A 17,147-nucleotide genomic window follows, 5' to 3' on the forward strand; every position below is an offset into this window, starting at 1 on the left:
TGTCCTTTATCCCAGCGAATGCGAGGATCTCCTGACAAAGCCCTCGATTGCACTATGACCTCGGCGAGTGGCGTGCTGCTCGGCCCCTCTCCCACCTGTTATTTCTGTTTCCTGTGCACATGTGAGTGTGAGACCTTCCGTGTGTTTGCATACGCTGAATTAAAACGAATTGAAGTACAGTTTTCTGAAATATTTCTACTGAAATAAATTCCTGAAAAATACAGGTTGTGCGGGGATAATTTATTATCATACTTACATTTTTTAGCCTTCACTCGGAAGTACATTTTTATCATTAACTTTTAAGTAAATCCTCTCTCTTAGTTTTTCACTCTTGCTGGAATGGTTGACAGGGTTTCTGTTGGTAAGGAGAAGCTTCTGTCTGGGTCAGCTTCAGCTGCTGCTCTCTGTCCCAGAACAAGGAGGCGCCCCGTTGACAGAGTGGAAGCCAAGGGCATATTTCCAACTGCCTCTCCCACTCTCAAGAATGTGATATGACATGGGCAGCCCCCAAAGAGGCCCTCTTTGCTACTACCGCATTTCATAGATTCTAACACATGACGTTTTTTCATTTTACCATTTCTGAGAATAATCCATCCTCCAGCGTGTGGAGCTGTAAATCGGAAAAAATACAAAAACAAAACAAAACAACCCTGTGTTATGTCCCCTGTAAGTCACTGGCCGGGAGTTGGTTATGTCTTTGCCTCAAGAAGCTTGGGAACCTCAGACAGGACCGCATGCCCAGTGTTTGCACAAATCAGAGCTCCATTTTCAACAATCTTCTCACCTCTCTAGTGGCCTTTGAAATTTTGCACTGTCCCTAACCAAAAAAGTGACAGTTCTCTGACAGAGTCACCCTGCTCTCCCTCACAGTGCCACCTCTGTCTCACATCCATTTTGCATATGCACGTGCTCAGTGTCGGGGTTCCCTCTCGTCTCATCGTCTCATCGGTAGTTTGTCCCTGAGCCAGTACCATGTTCATTACCACGTAGCTGTACAAGCTTTGGTGTCTGGTGAGCTAGTGACATTGTTCTTCCAGTTCACCTGGTGGTTCTTAAGTCTTTCGTCTTCCCTATGATCAGTGTGTCAAGTTCAGTGAAAACACTGTTGATGTATTTATTGGAATTCTTTGAATGTATAGATGAATTTGAGAATTTGAAAAGATTATTCCTCTCATCTATGAACATGAAATATGTCCCCATTTATTTAGGGTTTTAATGTCCCTCAGTGTTTTAAAATTTTCTCTCTACTTGTTCCACACATCTTTTATGAGCTTATTCCAGGTAAACTAGTTTTTGTTTCTGCTACGAATATGACTTTTTGTTAGACTATTGTGTCTAGGAAGTAGAGTATTGTGTCTAGGAAGGCCGTCCACTTATATGCTAATACTAAACATCTAGCTACCTTATTGAACTTTCTTATCCTGTTTTGTCCGGTGTGTCATATAAACTGCAAATAAGGTAATAGAGTGGAATTTATGAAACAGGATTCATGGCAAGAGTATACAAGGAATTTTTGCAAATCAATATAAATATTTATTCAATAGAAAAATGTGCTAAAGGGTATGAACAGTTCACAGAAGGAAGCCGATGTGGCTTTCTGTGCAGATACTGAACTAGTAGAGAAATGCAAAGTTAAGTCATCAGAGCGCTGTCACATATCTGTCAAACTGGTGAAAATAGCCAGACAATGCCAGTCACGGTGAGGCGAGGAGAATTGGAGTCCTCAGCGCGCAGGTGCGGGTGTAACTGGTCAGGCCGTGCCAGAGAGCAGGGGTCTTGGGGAGATCGTGCCTGTATAGAGCTGAAGAATGAAGACTTCCAGCGCTAGATCATATACCACTACAGGGCCTTGAGCAGAGAACTTAACCTTCTTTCTCCAGTTCCTCCTCTCTGAAATGTACACAGCAACAGAACCACCTAATCAAGCTCTGAGGCTGAACTCGCTCACATGTCTGAGGCCCCCAGAGCAGGGGCCGTGCGTAGGGGGCGCTATCCATGTCTGAGTTCCTGCCATTGTTCCACACTGTAACCTGCCGTTTCTGCTCTAGGATCCAGATACGGGGATAAAATTAGGGATGAAGGGAGAGTTTGAAACAGCAAGAGAGGCGTCTTTGCATAGTTTAGTGCCTCTATCTGAATGGAGAAGTATCTCATAAACCTCTAAACCAAATAAATAGACCAGTTATATTCATTCTAGACAAACTGGCAAGTCGAGAAAAAACATGAAGAAAAGCTACCCATACAAGAATCCCCATTCATTATTGTTGATTATCAAGACCAGTATTTCACCCACCCCCATTGCTTGTTTGAAATGATGGCTTCTGAACACCACCCGAGTGTGACTGAGTCAGAGTCTGAGGACAGTGGCTGGTGCACACTAAAATCTGAATTTGATCTGGGCTGGCTTGTCCACAGCCCAGTCTCAGCTGGAAGTAACAGTTGCTGGATTTGCCGTGTCACTACATAATTATTGTCAAACCCGGCTTTCGTCCAGTGTAGGTTCAGAAACTCTTAGCATCTTGTTATGCTATTGGAGAAGACGAGCAAGCTGCCGTTTTTACTGCTAGAGACTATTCTGAGGTCTTAATGTAAAAACAGGACCTGTTTCCATTGACTGCGGAAGAAAACCAAAGACTCACTATAAGTTTTCTTACCTCTTACGCAATTAGCAATAAATACAATCAGTGAAACTCTACCAACCATAGTAGCCATGTTTATGACCTTATACAACCTAAATCACACTTTCACTAATTTTTTTTTTCTGAAGTTAGAAGTGGTGAGGCAGTAAGACAGACTCCCACATGCGCCCGACCAGGATCCACCCGGCATGCCCACCAGGGGGCAATGCTCTGCCCATCTAGGGCATTGCTTCACTGCAACTGGAGCCATTCTAGCGCCTGAGGCAGAGGCCATGGAGCCATCCTCAGTGCCTGGGCCAACTTTGCTCCAATGGAGCCTTGGCTGCAGGAGGGGAAGAGAGAGATAGAGAAGGAGGAGAGGGAGAAGGGATAGAGAAGCAGATGGGTACTTCTTCTGTGTGCCTGGCCGGGAATTGAGCCCAGGACTTCCACATGCTGGGCTGATGCTCTACTGCTGAGCCAACCAGCCAGGGCCACACTTTCACTAATCTTAACAACCACACAAATACGAAAGTTAGAATTTCTGTTTTGAAAGAGATAAACCATTATACTGTTGAGTGTGGTCCCATCTCCCTGGATCTTTGGGATAGAAACCTACGAAAACGTCCAGAGTACGAACAGATGCAGTTTGAATAGAGACCTTTGGTCCCACAATGCACCTAAGGAGGTTCTAGGCCTTGTGCCAAATCAAGGTGACTTACTGTTCTTGGGTAACATCAGTTTCATGGGATTCCTTAGTTTTACTAAATTGAAACTGATTCCTCTCCTAAAGGAGGACTTATTTCTGGTTTCATGGGGTTTTTTTCTTCTCTAAGAAGAGACTCACATACTGTTTTCATATTGGCTAAAATAGTCCAAGGACGCCCTTTGTCCTCTGAGCTGGCTAGTGGCAGGAGGACCTTCTGCATTAAAGGGAGCTTCACAGAGACCCATTCTCCTTCTGCCCAACGAAATCACCTTATTTCAAGCTTATTTTACCTACTCCTTCTATCTGAACTCATGGAAAAGGGAAAAAGGACAGTTAAGAGAACATGTCAGAAGATGACAGTGTTTCATAACAGTGAGCTGTGAGTTTTGAAGCGGTACAAAGGACTTTTAATTTTTGTCAGTGTGTGTCACTTTTGGATTTCTGCTTAATCATTTATAGTATAATTGTCTCCATATTTATTTAGATCAGTGGTTTTCAGTCTTTGCGGCAATTTAGAATCATCCAGGGAACTTTTAAAAATCTCAGAGTCCAGGCTGCACACCAGACCAATTATATAAGACCTAGGGAGGAAGGGGGCGGGGCGGGTAGGATCCAGGCATTAATAACTTTTTTAAAGCTCCCCAGATGAGTGAATGTGTAGCCAGGATTGAAAACCACTGTTTAAATTGTTGGTTTCTCAACATTTCAGAGACTTGAGGAGAGCGGTTTCCAAATGTCAGAGCGCACACGCATCCCTAGAGGCCTGGCCAAGACCCAGGCTGCCAAGTCTCTGCCCCAGAATGTCTGTGATGAGGTCTAAAACTGTGCGTCTTTAATAAGGTCCCGTGTGATGTGGATGATCTGGTTTGTGGACCACACTTAGAGGACCACTGGAAATTAGACACTGGGTTAGAAGGAAGGGCTGGGGGCTCCGTCCCACATGATGGAGGCCATCAAGGGCATGAGCCTATGTGCTGGGCGCTGGGTGGCAGGAAAGGTGACGGCGACCCTCCGGCTCTTAGGAAGTACAAGATCCTGCGAAGGAGGTGAAGCTTAGGGGTAGGGCAGCAGCAGGGTCCCCAGCCACTGTGACAGCAGAGAGGCTGGGGCCGAGGAAGCCTCACCTCCCGTTTATCTGGGGCAGGTCCTCCATCCTCCCTACTGCTTGCTGCTGCAGGATTGGAGCTGTAACTCCCAACGGCAGGTAACAAGCATTTATATCTCGAAGCAGTAGGAAAAAATTCACTGTGGTTCACCCTAGTCCCCACCACTCCCTATAGCCTTGTGACCAGCTTTCTCCACTCACTTTCTTTACCAGCCTAGGTGTTACAATGGAACTCCTGGGGCTGAGGCTCCTGGTCTGTGGCCAGGAGGGCAGTGGCCTGAGAGCAAAGCTGTCTTGCCGAGCAGGAGGGAGAGCTGGGAGGAACCGGGGTCCTTCGTGACTATGTCCACCCAACCCTGGAAGGACCGTTCTTCAGACTTCTTCTGTATAATGATGATGATGAAGATAAACTCTTTTTTAAGAGAAGAAAAAATAAAAAGAAGGAAAAGGAAGTAGAGAAAAAGGTTGAGAAGAGAAAAAGAGAAGGGATAGGAGAAAAAAGCAAAGAAGAAAGAAAAAGGCAGGCCACCCTGAAGACACGTGCATGGTAAGTAATGCCATAGCTACAAAAAATGCGCAATAGAGAAATCTCAGGATTTCTGCTCGTGCCTCAGATATATTAATTTTTTAAAGTGCAACCAAGTGGTATTAACGGTCTTAAGCAAAACACCAATTTTTTTGTATTTTTTTCTTTAAGAGGAACTGCGATCTCCACAGCCATAAAAATGTTGTCTCCCCCACCCCCAAAACAGAGACTGGGGGCCACTGGCAGGACCTTGGAGCCCTGGTCAGGCTATGTTCTTGCCCGTGGCCACAGTGCCCAGGACCCCTCTGCCCCAGGGACCGACAACAGCAATGCTGCAAGAAAGGGAACATTCTGTCCCATTGACTTGAGTAAATGGAACATGGGCTCCTGCTGGTTCTTGAGTCAACAGAGCCTGATGGACCAGCCCTCCCCCCAGGGTCAGTTCAGGGTCCACAGCAGGCCTCCTGCACCACCCTCAGTGTGGCTCTGTTGTGCCTTTGTCAGCGGAACCAGTTTCTTCAGAGATGCTGAATTCTCATAAACTGTTACAGCCAGATTGTCTCCCCCTCCCTTCAACTCCCATGCTTTTGTTTTGGAGTGTCCCAAAATAATTAAGCATGTACTCACCAACATTTCCATTCTCCCTGACCGGCTGACGAAGGCCTCTCTCACACCGCCTCGAGGCTACTATGGTGCCCAGTAAACAGCTGCCAAACACAGCCAAGGGTCTCGCTCAAACCGAGTTCTCTCCTGTCCTTGCTGTTCTTCCATCTGCCCTGAGCTGTGTAATTGCTGTTAAGAATGTAACCCTCTGCCCTGGTCGGAGAGCTCAGTTGGTTCGATCATCAGCCTGATACATAAAGGTTGCTGGTTCGATCCCCCGCAGGGCGTATATAGAAACAGATTGATGTTTCTGTCTCTCTTTTTCTCTCTTCCATTCTCCCTGAAATCAATAAAAAAAAATTTTAATTATAACCCTCTGCACCTCTGCAGAGTGTAAGAAAAGCAGCACCTTGAGCCTTTGCCTGTGACTTCCTTGCAATATCTTAATTATCCATTTGTTGGTGAGCAAGTCAGTCTAGGAAGAAGTCTTTCTTCTTTTATTCTTGGAAAGTGTGTACTTGGGAATATCCAGTAGACACCGGTATGTGCTAAATTCCTGCTCTCCGCCAGGTCCTGGGGAATGGCGAGCAGGCTGACCCAGGCACTCTGGGTCTCGTGGGAACATGACAGCGGAGAGGAAGCAACCAAGTAGCAGGGAACGACGGCGTGCCTGGTGAGTGCTTACCTGCATGGGGCAGGCAGTGTGCCACCAGCGGCAGAGGTCAGGCGGGAGGCGGCTGGGGAGAAAGGACACATTTCCCTGCGTGGGTGCAACGACCTCCCCCTCACCCTGTCCCCACACCTGGAACCCAAACCTGCCCTAGACAAAGGTGACTAAGCAGCTAGTCCACCGTCCTCTAGTCCTGTCCTTTGTCTCCTCACTATGTCCTGTCCACCTGCCCACCATCCTCTAGTCCTGTCCTTTGTCTCCTCACTATGTCCCTATAGACACCATTATGATTTCCAATGTCTTTCTCAAAAACTTAGCAATTTGATTCATCATATGACCACTGATGCCTTGGTTGTCATCTTACTCGTTTCATACCAATGTCTCACTTATTCCTATAACAACTGTCGGAGGTAGGGATAACTCTTCCCAAATTCCAGCAGGAGAAGTCAGAGAGGTTAAGGAATTTGCCTAGTCACTCAGCGAGGGCTGGAGCCAGGCTCTAAACTCTGTTCTCCACCCTGGTGGACCCTGGCTTTCATTGTAACTGGCAATTTTGGTGCCCAGCACTAGCAGTGCGAAAACTTGGCAAGTATGATTGTGATTTATTATGTGACTCAAAGAAAGAACAACCCAGCAGCTTCCTGTTTTAATTATTCTTGCTAATGACAGTTTCTAGCTGAAGAAATTTACATGCTGTCAACATGCAAATGTAACTTTTTTTTCCCAGTGGCTGTGCCAGGCCGGAGCCTCCTCCCTGTGGGCCTTGCACTGTGCTGGATGTCCGGGCCTGGAGTTTTACAGCCTCACTACAAACACAAAACCTACAAAACCCAGAGCAGCTAACACAGTCCTAGTTGCTTAAACACCACGTGCCCACTAGACCAGGGAAGTCGTGCGTGTCCAGAAGGAGAAGCCCTGTAGTGAGGTCAGAGAGGTTGGGGGAGGCTGGGTGGAAGAGGCAGGATTTGTGTGTGGACTAGATTTAGGGCTAGAGGAGAACCAAAAGCCGGAACTGGTAGTGCACAGTTGAGGCTGGGAAGAGTTTATGTTGAAAAGTGGCAGCACATAAAGTCGGAAAAGTAGGTCGGAGCTGAATTGCTCAGGACTCTGTCCTCTTTGGAGAAATGTCTCTTCAGGTCTTCTGACTACTTTTTAATCTGATTGTTTGGGGGGGGGGGTTTCCCGTGTTAAGTGGTATGAATTCCTTATATATTCTAGATATTAACCCTTTATTGGATGTGTCATTGGTGAATATCTTCTCCCATTCAGTAAGTTGTCTTTTCGTTTTGTTGATTGTCTCCTTCTCTGTGCAAAAACTTTTTAGTTTGGTGTAGTCCCATTTGTTTATTTTTTTCTTTTATTTCCCTTGCCTGAGGAGATATACCCAAAAAGACAGAGCTAAGAGTGACAGACAGCTAGCTGTCTTCTTGCTGTGAGTGTGCGTGGTGGAGAAAGAGAGAGCACTCGGACCTCTTCCTTTTCCTAAAAGGGCACTAATCCCATCACAGGGACCCCACCCTCATGACCTCTTCTAAACCTCACCTCCCACAGTTCCTGTTTCCAACTGCCATCACATTGGTAGTTAGGGTTTCAAAATGTTAATATGGGGAGGACAGGAACACTCCCATCTGCAGCAAACACCCTCTAGGTCTTTTGTATCAGATCTTTTCCATTAAATGAAGAAAGGTGGAAATGTTTCCGTACACATGAGCTGTTCTGGTATGGAACCCAAATGAAGGGTGGGACAGAGAGGTTTGTTTTCTAAGTAGCTTATTAAAAGAGTTTCAAGTGTAAAGGAAAGGAATGTACCTAGGTCCTGGAACATGACCTTGCTGAGCATTGGCTAGGTCTTTTAAGGCCACAATTAGAGACAAGACCAGAACTTTCCATTCCTCATCTGCTCTTCTGGACTCCAAAGTGCTGCCTTTCTCCAAAAAGGAAAAACTAAAAACACAAATTCTCAAGTGGTTTGATAGTCATTCAGCCCAGCTTAAAAGTCACCAGCTGTCATGTGCTTCGCTTTAAATGGAAAGAAAGAACGTTCTCTCAAAGACCGTTTTTTAGTTGATGTTGCTTGTGAATTTTATTTTCTCCTAATGAAAAATGGGTTTGAATTAGTGTGGCTTTGGTGACAGGAAACCCCTGGATGGAAGCCCTGCCCCAAGGAATGCTGATCGTTCCACCAGGAGCCTGGAGGGTTGACACTGAGGTCAGGAGAGGGTTTGGGGGTGAGCAGAGGGGAGCAGCAGCAGTAGTTACAGTAAGGGTCTCACAGAGCTTTCTTCCCTTAAAATAAAAAAGATTTCAATTAAAAAATGGTGTTACGTGTTGAGGAGGTTTTGGAGAGGGGAAGGAATGTTTTAACATGATTCACGATTTCAGGGAGGCAGCCCTTTCATGACACGTGTGCTTGGAGCCTGTCTCAGCTGAGGCAGACCCCTCCCAGAGCTCTCCTCAGGGGCTCACCTCTGTACCCCGGCCACTGTGACAACCGGAATACCCTCTCCATGACTCTCTCAAGAACAGAACAGAACAGAACAGGAAGAGCCCTGGCCGGTAGTTCAGTTAGCGCGTCGTCCCAATGCACCCGGGTTCCGGGTTCAGTCCTCCCCTCGGCACACACAAGACTCAACCAATGAAGGCATAAATAAGTGCAACAACAAACTGATGTTTCTCTCTCTCTTTCCTTCTCTCCCTAAAATCAATATGATCAATTTAAAAAGAAGATATCTAGGCTGAAGCTTCCAGAGCCTGATCCGAGATGTGTGCGCTGTGACTGTGCCCGTGATGGAAGGGCCCTGGGTCCTGTGACAGGTCTCAGGGCCCAGCAGACAGGGACGGCAGGAGGGTGGTGATTGGGACCCCTGGCTTGGCCGCACTGGGCAGTGTGGCAGGGAGGGCAGAGCAGGCGTCGCCTGTCATTCCAACAGGGTCCTGAGCCGCTGACAGTGACCCCAGAGGACCAGAGACAGAAACTAGTGGAACTAGGAAACAGGAAAGGGAGACCCTAACTACTCAAATGCTGAGGGCTGGAGATGCTCTGGGGCTGGGTCTTCAGGAGGGTGGGTAGACCCCCAACGTACACACACGGGCATCACACCTCCCGCCTCTGGGTGAAAACAGCAGCATTCAAGCCTGTGGCTGTCACAGGGGCCATCCAAGCCCCGTCTCCATGCTCACCATGAGGGCTCACAAGTGTCCAAGACTTTCTGAATAATGTTCTTGACAGACACCAACACGCTGTCTTCCTCTGGCCGGAGGAGCGCGGGGCGCCCCCAGGGAAGCCTCGCTGGGCAGCCCCATCTGAGCCGCTGGGCCAGCTCCAGGAACAGCAAATTCTGGCCGCGCTCGCAGCCAAGGCCTGGTTACTTTAGACCCCTCGCCTCCCAGCCTCTGCAGGCAGCAGCCTGCCAAGGTGTTCGTCATGTTTCCGAGCTACCCCGCTGCTTGATTTATGCACAGACAGGGCAGGGGCCAGGGCTCCAGAGGGGCGAAGGCAAGCTGGGGACAGGGGGAGGTGAGGGGAACTGGATGATTCTGTCACCCCAGGGATCACTCAGAGGGTCCCCAGTTTTAGGGTCGACTCTCTGTTTCTATTAGTTAGGGCTAAAGAACACACAGACTTCACAGATGTCAGGGGAACAGATAATCTCCTCTCCCCCCTCCTCCTTCCCTCCCTCCTCCCCCCCCTCTCTCCTGGTGAGATATGACCATACAAGGCGTGAAGCTTCATTTGCCCTTTCACTGGGCTTCACCTTAAAGGGCTTTTAGAAAAATTTCCAGCCTTCTCCTTTGGGGGACATTGGATGTGGTCTCTTCTGCCAAAGAGAAAACGAGTAACAGATGAGGCCCAGGGTGAAGAGGCCAAAACCAAAACGCTCATGGCCTCGGAATATGTGCTGCTCCCTCCAAAGCCTCGCCTGGCTCCCTTGATGGGAGATTTTCCCCGCAGGGCGGAGGGTTTTTCTTCCCTTGGGCTGAGGGTTTGCTGCTGACCCTCCCAAATGTCTTGGAGGGTCGGTCCATCTTGCAAGGAGATAAATAATTGTCATCCTGCGTGGTGACTTGAAATGGCTGAAGCGTTGTCTGCAGCTCTTAGTTGAACCAGTACTTTGAGAGGCACCCATGAAAGCTCAAGATGCTGTCGTCCAAGATGAATATAAAAATGGCTCTTTTTATTCCACTGCATATGAGAACATGAGGTCACTGGAATATATTTAGAGTCGGGTTTGGCAGCTGGTACATGTTTACAATTCTTGGACTCAAAGCTCTAATGTGAATTGGAGGCCCTCCTTTCCCTTCTCTGAGAGGTGCAGGCCTATTTCAAGAGTTTATAATCCCCTTGTCTGGCCAGTTCCCGAAGTGAGCCTTGGCCTTTGACTCCAGCGTCCTCGGCACTGACGGCCAGCTGCAGGGCCCGAGTCTCTAGGAGTTGATGTCTGAGTTCGAGCGCCGAGGTGGCTCCCTGCCATCCATCTACCCATCACCCGGGGCGAAGCCTGGATTAGGTTAGAGTAGAGCAGAATATTTAAAAATGCTGTCTTTTCCTCAGCCCTCTGAATGGTGATTAGGTCAGCATTAGGCAGAAGTCTAAAATGCATTCTGGTCACTGACGCTTGTTGTTATATAGGTTTGGGGTTCTTCCTGAGGCCTTGAGGAACAGCATGGACTCAGCAGGGGCCTGCCCGAGTTCTCTTCTTGGCTCCATCTTGTCTGCACCTTAAAACCATCCAGGAAGCTTAGAAAACAAGACACCCGGTCCCCAACCCCCAGCGGTTCTGGTTGTACTGACCTGGGGTACCGCTGAGCATCCGAAGTTTTAGAAACAGTATTATCCTCTGTTGCTTTTATAAATTATACACCACAGAAAGATTTGGAAGAATGTTCACCAATATGTGTCTAGGGAGCAGAATTAAGAAGAATTTTTATCCACTCACATACCTTTCTGGGTGTCCTGAATTTTTTTTTCTTTTTTTTTTTTCTTGCAACAAAGCAAATTCTCACTAAACAAATTATTGGCGTAAAGAAGGCAAAGCTATTTCTTACGTTATTTTTTTATTTTTATTTATTGATTTTAGAGAGAGAGAAGCATCAATTTGTTGTTCTACTTATCCATGTATTCTTGTGTGTGCCCTGACCAGGGATCAAACCCGCAACCCTGGTGTATCAGAATGGGGCTCTAACCAACTGAGCTATCCAGCCAGGTCACTGATTCTTACTTTAAAAGGAAGAAGCTCAGGATACCCTAAACAGAACTGTCTTCTCCACCCTGATTTCCTTTTGTGTCCCAGTTCTGAGCATGGCACCAGATCCTCACTGGCTGTCCTTACCCAGTGGTCATCCTGCTTCCCCTCTCTTAACTCCATTCATCCAGATGCTTACTGAGTCTCTGCACGCGGGTGCTACTGAGTCTCTGCACTCGGGTACCTACTGAGTCTCTGCACTCGGGTGCTACTGAGTCTCTGCACGCGGGTACCTACTGAGTCTCTGCACTCGGGTACCCACTGAGTCTCTGCACTCGGGTACCCACTGAGTCACTGCACTCGGGTGCTACTGAGTCTCTGCACGCGGGTGCTACTGAGTCTCTGCACTCGGGTACCTACTGAGTCTCTGCACTCGGGTACCTACTGAGTCTCTGCACTCGGGTACCTACTGAGTCTCTGCACTCGGGTACCTACTGAGTCTCTGCACTCGGGTACCTACTGAGTCTCTGCACTCGGGTACCTACTGAGTCTCTGCACTCGGGTGCTACTGAGTCTCTGCACTCGGGTACCTACTGAGTCTCTGCACGCAGGTACCTACTGAGTCTCTGCACTCGGGTACCTACTGAGTCTCTGCACGTGGGTACCTACTGAGTCTCTGCACGCGGGTGCTACTGAGTCTCTGCACTCGGGTACCTACTGAGTCTCTGCACTCGGGTGCTACTGAGTCTCTGCACTCGGGTACCTACTGAGTCTCTGCACTCGGGTACCTACTGAGTCTCTGCACGCGGGTGCTACTGAGTCTCTGCACACAGTGCTTACTGAGTCTCTGCACTCGGGTGCTACTGAGTCTCTGCACTCGGGTACCTACTGAGTCTCTGCACTCGGGTGCTACTGAGTCTCTGCACTCGGGTACCTACTGAGTCTCTGCACTCGGGTGCTACTGAGTCTCTGCACTCGGGTGCTACTGAGTCTCTGCACTTGGGTGCTACTGAGTCTCTGCACTTGGGTGCTACTGAGTCTCTGCACTCGGGTGCTACTGAGTCTCTGCACGCGGGTGCTACTGAGTCTCTGCACGCGGGTACCTACTGAGTCTCTGCACTCGGGTGCTACTGAGTCTCTGCACGTGGGTGCTACTGAGTCTCTGCACACAGCTTCCTGATTCTTCAATTTCTCTACCTCCATCCCCACAGGCTCCTTCCTCTGCTACCTTAATTTGGGCCTCCCATTAGCTTCCTTCTGTATTGATGGAGATGGTTCCTCCCAGGGCTCTGTGTCCTGAAGGCTGCTGTGTGGGAGGGCCCCCAGGCACCGGTCACACTGCACCCACATCAGTCTACCCTGTACCCCAAACCTGCTCCTGTCATTCGCCTGCTTAAAACATTCAGTGATGTCCTCCTCTTTCCGGAGCCTACTCCCAGATCCCTGCATGGCCTATGAGCCCCGTATGACCTGCCCTGCCTACCTCCATAGCCCCTTGCCCTCCCCCCCCCCCGCCCATCCACCAGGAACAACAGTCACAGGTCCCCAAAGGTGCCACTGTCTCCCTGACTCAGAGCCTTTGCCTGGAAGGCCCGTTCCTCCTCGCCATCACCATCTTCCCGGGGTAAATTCCTGTCACTCAGGGTTCTGCTAGGGGGGTGTCCTCCCCAGCTCAACACCCACTCTTCCAGGCTCCCACATGCCCGTGTCTTGGGCCTTGCTTATTCTCTTTGTCTGTTTGTCCCTGCTGTCTGCCTTCCTGGAGGATAAGAACGCTTATCTCTGTGCCCCTCACGGTGCCTGCCTGACATTTCTCAGGCATTCGTCTGTGCCCCCGACTGTCTTCAGGAGTGTCACCTGTGCCATCTTCATTCTGGTTTATCCTCTGGGTGAGGCTGGGGACAGGAGAGGTGCAGCGGGTCCCAGAAGATCAAGGAGCCCAGTCCCGGCCCGAGTTCTCCCCCCGCCCCCCGTGCCCACCGCAGTGCCAACAGAGAAGTGGAGACTGTCAGCCACTCACAGTCCTGGGCCTCCATTGTCCAGTTGTGCTTTCAGGGAGGCGGGAGGGGAACTTGGATGACAGGAAGTGGACACTGGAGCTCAGTTAAGTTTAAGATGAGCTCTCTAGGGTAAGCAGTCTTCCACAATCAACATTTTCTAGAGAGAAAATGGGTTCCATATGTGAGAATGTCACCTCTCTGGAGGAAATAGAAATTCACAAATCCCTCCCACGTCAACCAGGCCTGGGAGGTACGGGCTGCCAGGGACTCCTTCCAGGAGGTAATCAGTCCGGGAACGCGTGGAGCCACCTGTCTCTGACTCACCGGCCAGCAGACCATATCCTAAGACTGTGCACACAAGGCAGTGAGCAGAGTCACGGCTCCTGGCTCTGCCAGTCAGGCCAGACTGGGAGAAGTTCCTCTGAGGTAGAATGAATAACCTTAAGAGAGTCTTGTCTCAGGCACATCCGGAGTCATCCTCACCCGATCCTTGCACGCAGTGTGACCCAGAGAGGGCTCCGGGCCCCTCTCCATTCAAGCAAGGCCAGAGGCGCATCTTGACCACCACCCCTGCTGTCCAGGAGAGTGCAGAGGTGGGGTGGGGAGGTCTTGAGGGTCAGGACAGGGAGGGTGGGCGGTTTGGGGGGAGTATGTCCCTCCTCACCCCCGGCTCTCTACTCCGATTCCCCTATAAGCTACAGTGTGGAGCCCTGGGATAGACACGTCCTTACAGGGAGCAGGAAGCCACATAGTGAGCTCAGTGTACTCTTGTCGGGCACCTGCAGTGTGCGGGTGTTATGCTGAGAGCCAGTCAGGGACAGATTAGACAGGGTTCCTTCCTCAGGAAGAAGCCTGTACACATAGAGACGATGAACCATAATGCCTGGAAAATGGTGACAAGAAATGCAGACCAGGTGCCGTGGCACATAGGAAAGACGACTTCCAGAGGGGAATCCAGCAAAGACTTCTTGGAGGAGGAGGCCTTATTTAAGCTGAACCTGAAGTGGGGATGGAATTTGGTTGGGGGTTGGGAGAGATCGAGTGGTGAAGACAGTGAAGGTTTTCCAGGTGGCCATGTCTGTTACTTGGTCAAGTCACATGAAATTGCCACCATGTTACAGGTTTTGCCAATAATAACAGTGATTTCAGAGGATTCAGGGTAATACTTACTGTCCAGGTAAGTGGAGGTGGAAAAACGCAGGTTATAGAGAGGAAGGCAGGAGAAATTCAATCTCTGTCAGTAGCTGGTAAAGTTGATACTGAGTTTAACTTTTTGATAATATGTTGATAGAAATGTTGTAGGGAGGTTAGGGGAATTAGAGGGAGGTTGGTAAAAGGGGTACAAGTTTTTGGCAATGAGATGAGCAAGGTCTGAGTACATAATGTATAACCTGGTAACTATAGTTGATAACAGTGTATTGTATAATTGAAATTTGTTAGAGTAGAACTTAAATGTTTTTACCCCTCCAAAAAAAGACAAAATGTGAGGTGATATTCACTTTAAATATCTTACAATATTATTTGTTAATTATACCTCAATAAAGCTGAAAAACTAAATAATAATAAAAAGAAGTCATTTTTCTACTTTCTCAAAAGGTAGCCAACATTGTAAGGTTTGTCTATTGTCCAAAGACTAGTTCGAGTTACACCTAAACTTTACAATCACTGAGTTTACCAGTCACAAGAAGGCAGTGTTACATCCCTGAGTCTGAAAGATCTGAGTACAAATCGTGTCCTAAAACTGAGGACCCATGCGGCCAGCTTCATAACTCTGTGAGCTGCACTTTTCTCATCTGGAAAAGGATGATAAGAATAGAACTTCCCTTCCTCTCAGGACTGAGGTGGTGCCTGAGCATCACTCAGCACAGTCGCTAAACCACAGCACATAGGCCCAGCAGTGGCGTGCAGGGCGGCGGCATGCAGGGTGCGGGGCAGCCACGTGCAAGGCTGTGGCGTGCAGGATGCAGAGCAGCAGCGTGCAGGGCTGCGGCGTGCAGGATGTAGGGCCACAGCATACAGGGCTGCGGCGTGCAGGATGCAGAGCAGCAGCGTGCAGGGCTGCGGCGTGCAGGATGTAGGGCCACAGCATACAGGGCTGCGGCGTGCAGGATGTAGGGCCACAGCATACAGGGCTGTGGCGTGCAGGATGCAGAGCAGCAGCGTGCAGGGCTGCGGCGTGCAGGATGTAGGGCCACAGCATACAGGGCTGTGGCGTGCAGGATGCAGAGCAGCAGCGTGCAGGGCGGCGGCATGCAGGGTGCGGGGCAGCAGCGTGCAGGGCTGTGGCGTGCAGGATGCAGAGCAGCAGCGTGCAGGGCTGTGGCATGCAGGATGCAGAGCAGCAGCGTGCAGGGCTGCGGCGTGCAGGATGTAGGGCCACAGCATACAGGGCTGTGGCGTGCAGGATGCAGAGCAGCAGCGTGCAGGGCTGTGGCGTGCAGGATGCAGAGCAGCAGCGTGCAGGGCTGTGGCGTGCAGGATGCAGAGCAGCAGCGTGCAGGGCTGTGGCGTGCAGGATGCAGAGCAGCAGCGTGCAGGGCTGCGGCGTGCAGGATGCAGGGCCATGGCGTGCAGGGTGGCGGTGTGCAGGACCCAGGGCGGGGCGTGCAGAGCTGCAGCCCACGTCAAGAGGCTCAGTCAGTGCAGTGCCAAGGGAGCACACCACACTCACTGGGGGAATCCCCTGGTTTTGCCTTAGGGCCATGGCTTGTTTTGGGGGAGGTGGCAGGACGATGACCTATGTCAGCAGTCCGGCAGTCACCAGCAGAAGGGGAAAGAAGACACAGGAGATCCGTGATACCTGAGTTTCTTACAAGGGCTCTTGATGATCCTGGAAAACCATTTGTTACTCTCCTCCCTCAGAACACACCTGCTGAGGACGGCAGCATTCCCAGGTCCCTCCTGGCAGGCGCACCTGGCTCAGAGGTAGATTCTTTTAAGCAAAAGGGCTTCTGCAAGTTCTCAAGTCACCCCCTGGCGCAGTTCCCAGGACAGCAGTGGTGAGATCAGCGATGGCGGGCTTGCTTAGGCACCAGAGGTTGGGGACAAACACAAGCTTGGCTTTCCAGTGAAGGAAATCTTGGCCACTCCAAGGAGAATCTAAAACCAAAGAGGTAAGGCAGAAGGCTCAGGGTGGGGGACAGACACCTGGGCAGGACTGTCCCGAGCGAGGGGTGACGTACCTGTCCTGGTTCCCAGCCTTCCACTTTATTCTAAGTAGCCTCCTGCTGGGGCTGCGGACAATACCCTGTGGCATCAGGAAAATGACTTGTAAGTATTTTATAATAATCAATAAGAATTTTTATATGACATTTAGAATTCTAAACAGTGTTTGTGGCGAGCCGCTGCTTTGAAAGCGTGCGAGGCAGTGTCAGGAATGTTCTCCGCTGGCCCCACGTGGCCCTCCTGCCCGCCCGTCCCCTCAGCACTGTCCTTGGTGGCCTGCCGCTTCCCAACCGAGGAAGGCAGAGCCACTGAGGGGTGGCTCTACCCCACGCAGGTTCCTCAGCCCTGCTCAGCTGACCTCGTCCCATTTTCTGTCATCTTTTACCCCCTTTTCCTGAACAAGAATTGATGGAGCTGAGAGAAGGCACACGTCTTCAACACCTAGGACAGTGTCACCTTCGGGCGTCAGACGCCCTTGTGGAAGGCCTAAGAGCAGCTCTTCTCTCTGAAGCCCTGAAAATTTCCCTGCAGTATAAAATTGTCATTCAAGCCACCATTTCCAGTCCTG

The sequence above is a fragment of the Saccopteryx bilineata genome, chromosome 2 (genome assembly GCF_036850765.1).
Source record: "Saccopteryx bilineata isolate mSacBil1 chromosome 2, mSacBil1_pri_phased_curated, whole genome shotgun sequence".
Lineage (NCBI taxonomy): Eukaryota > Metazoa > Chordata > Mammalia > Chiroptera > Emballonuridae > Saccopteryx > Saccopteryx bilineata.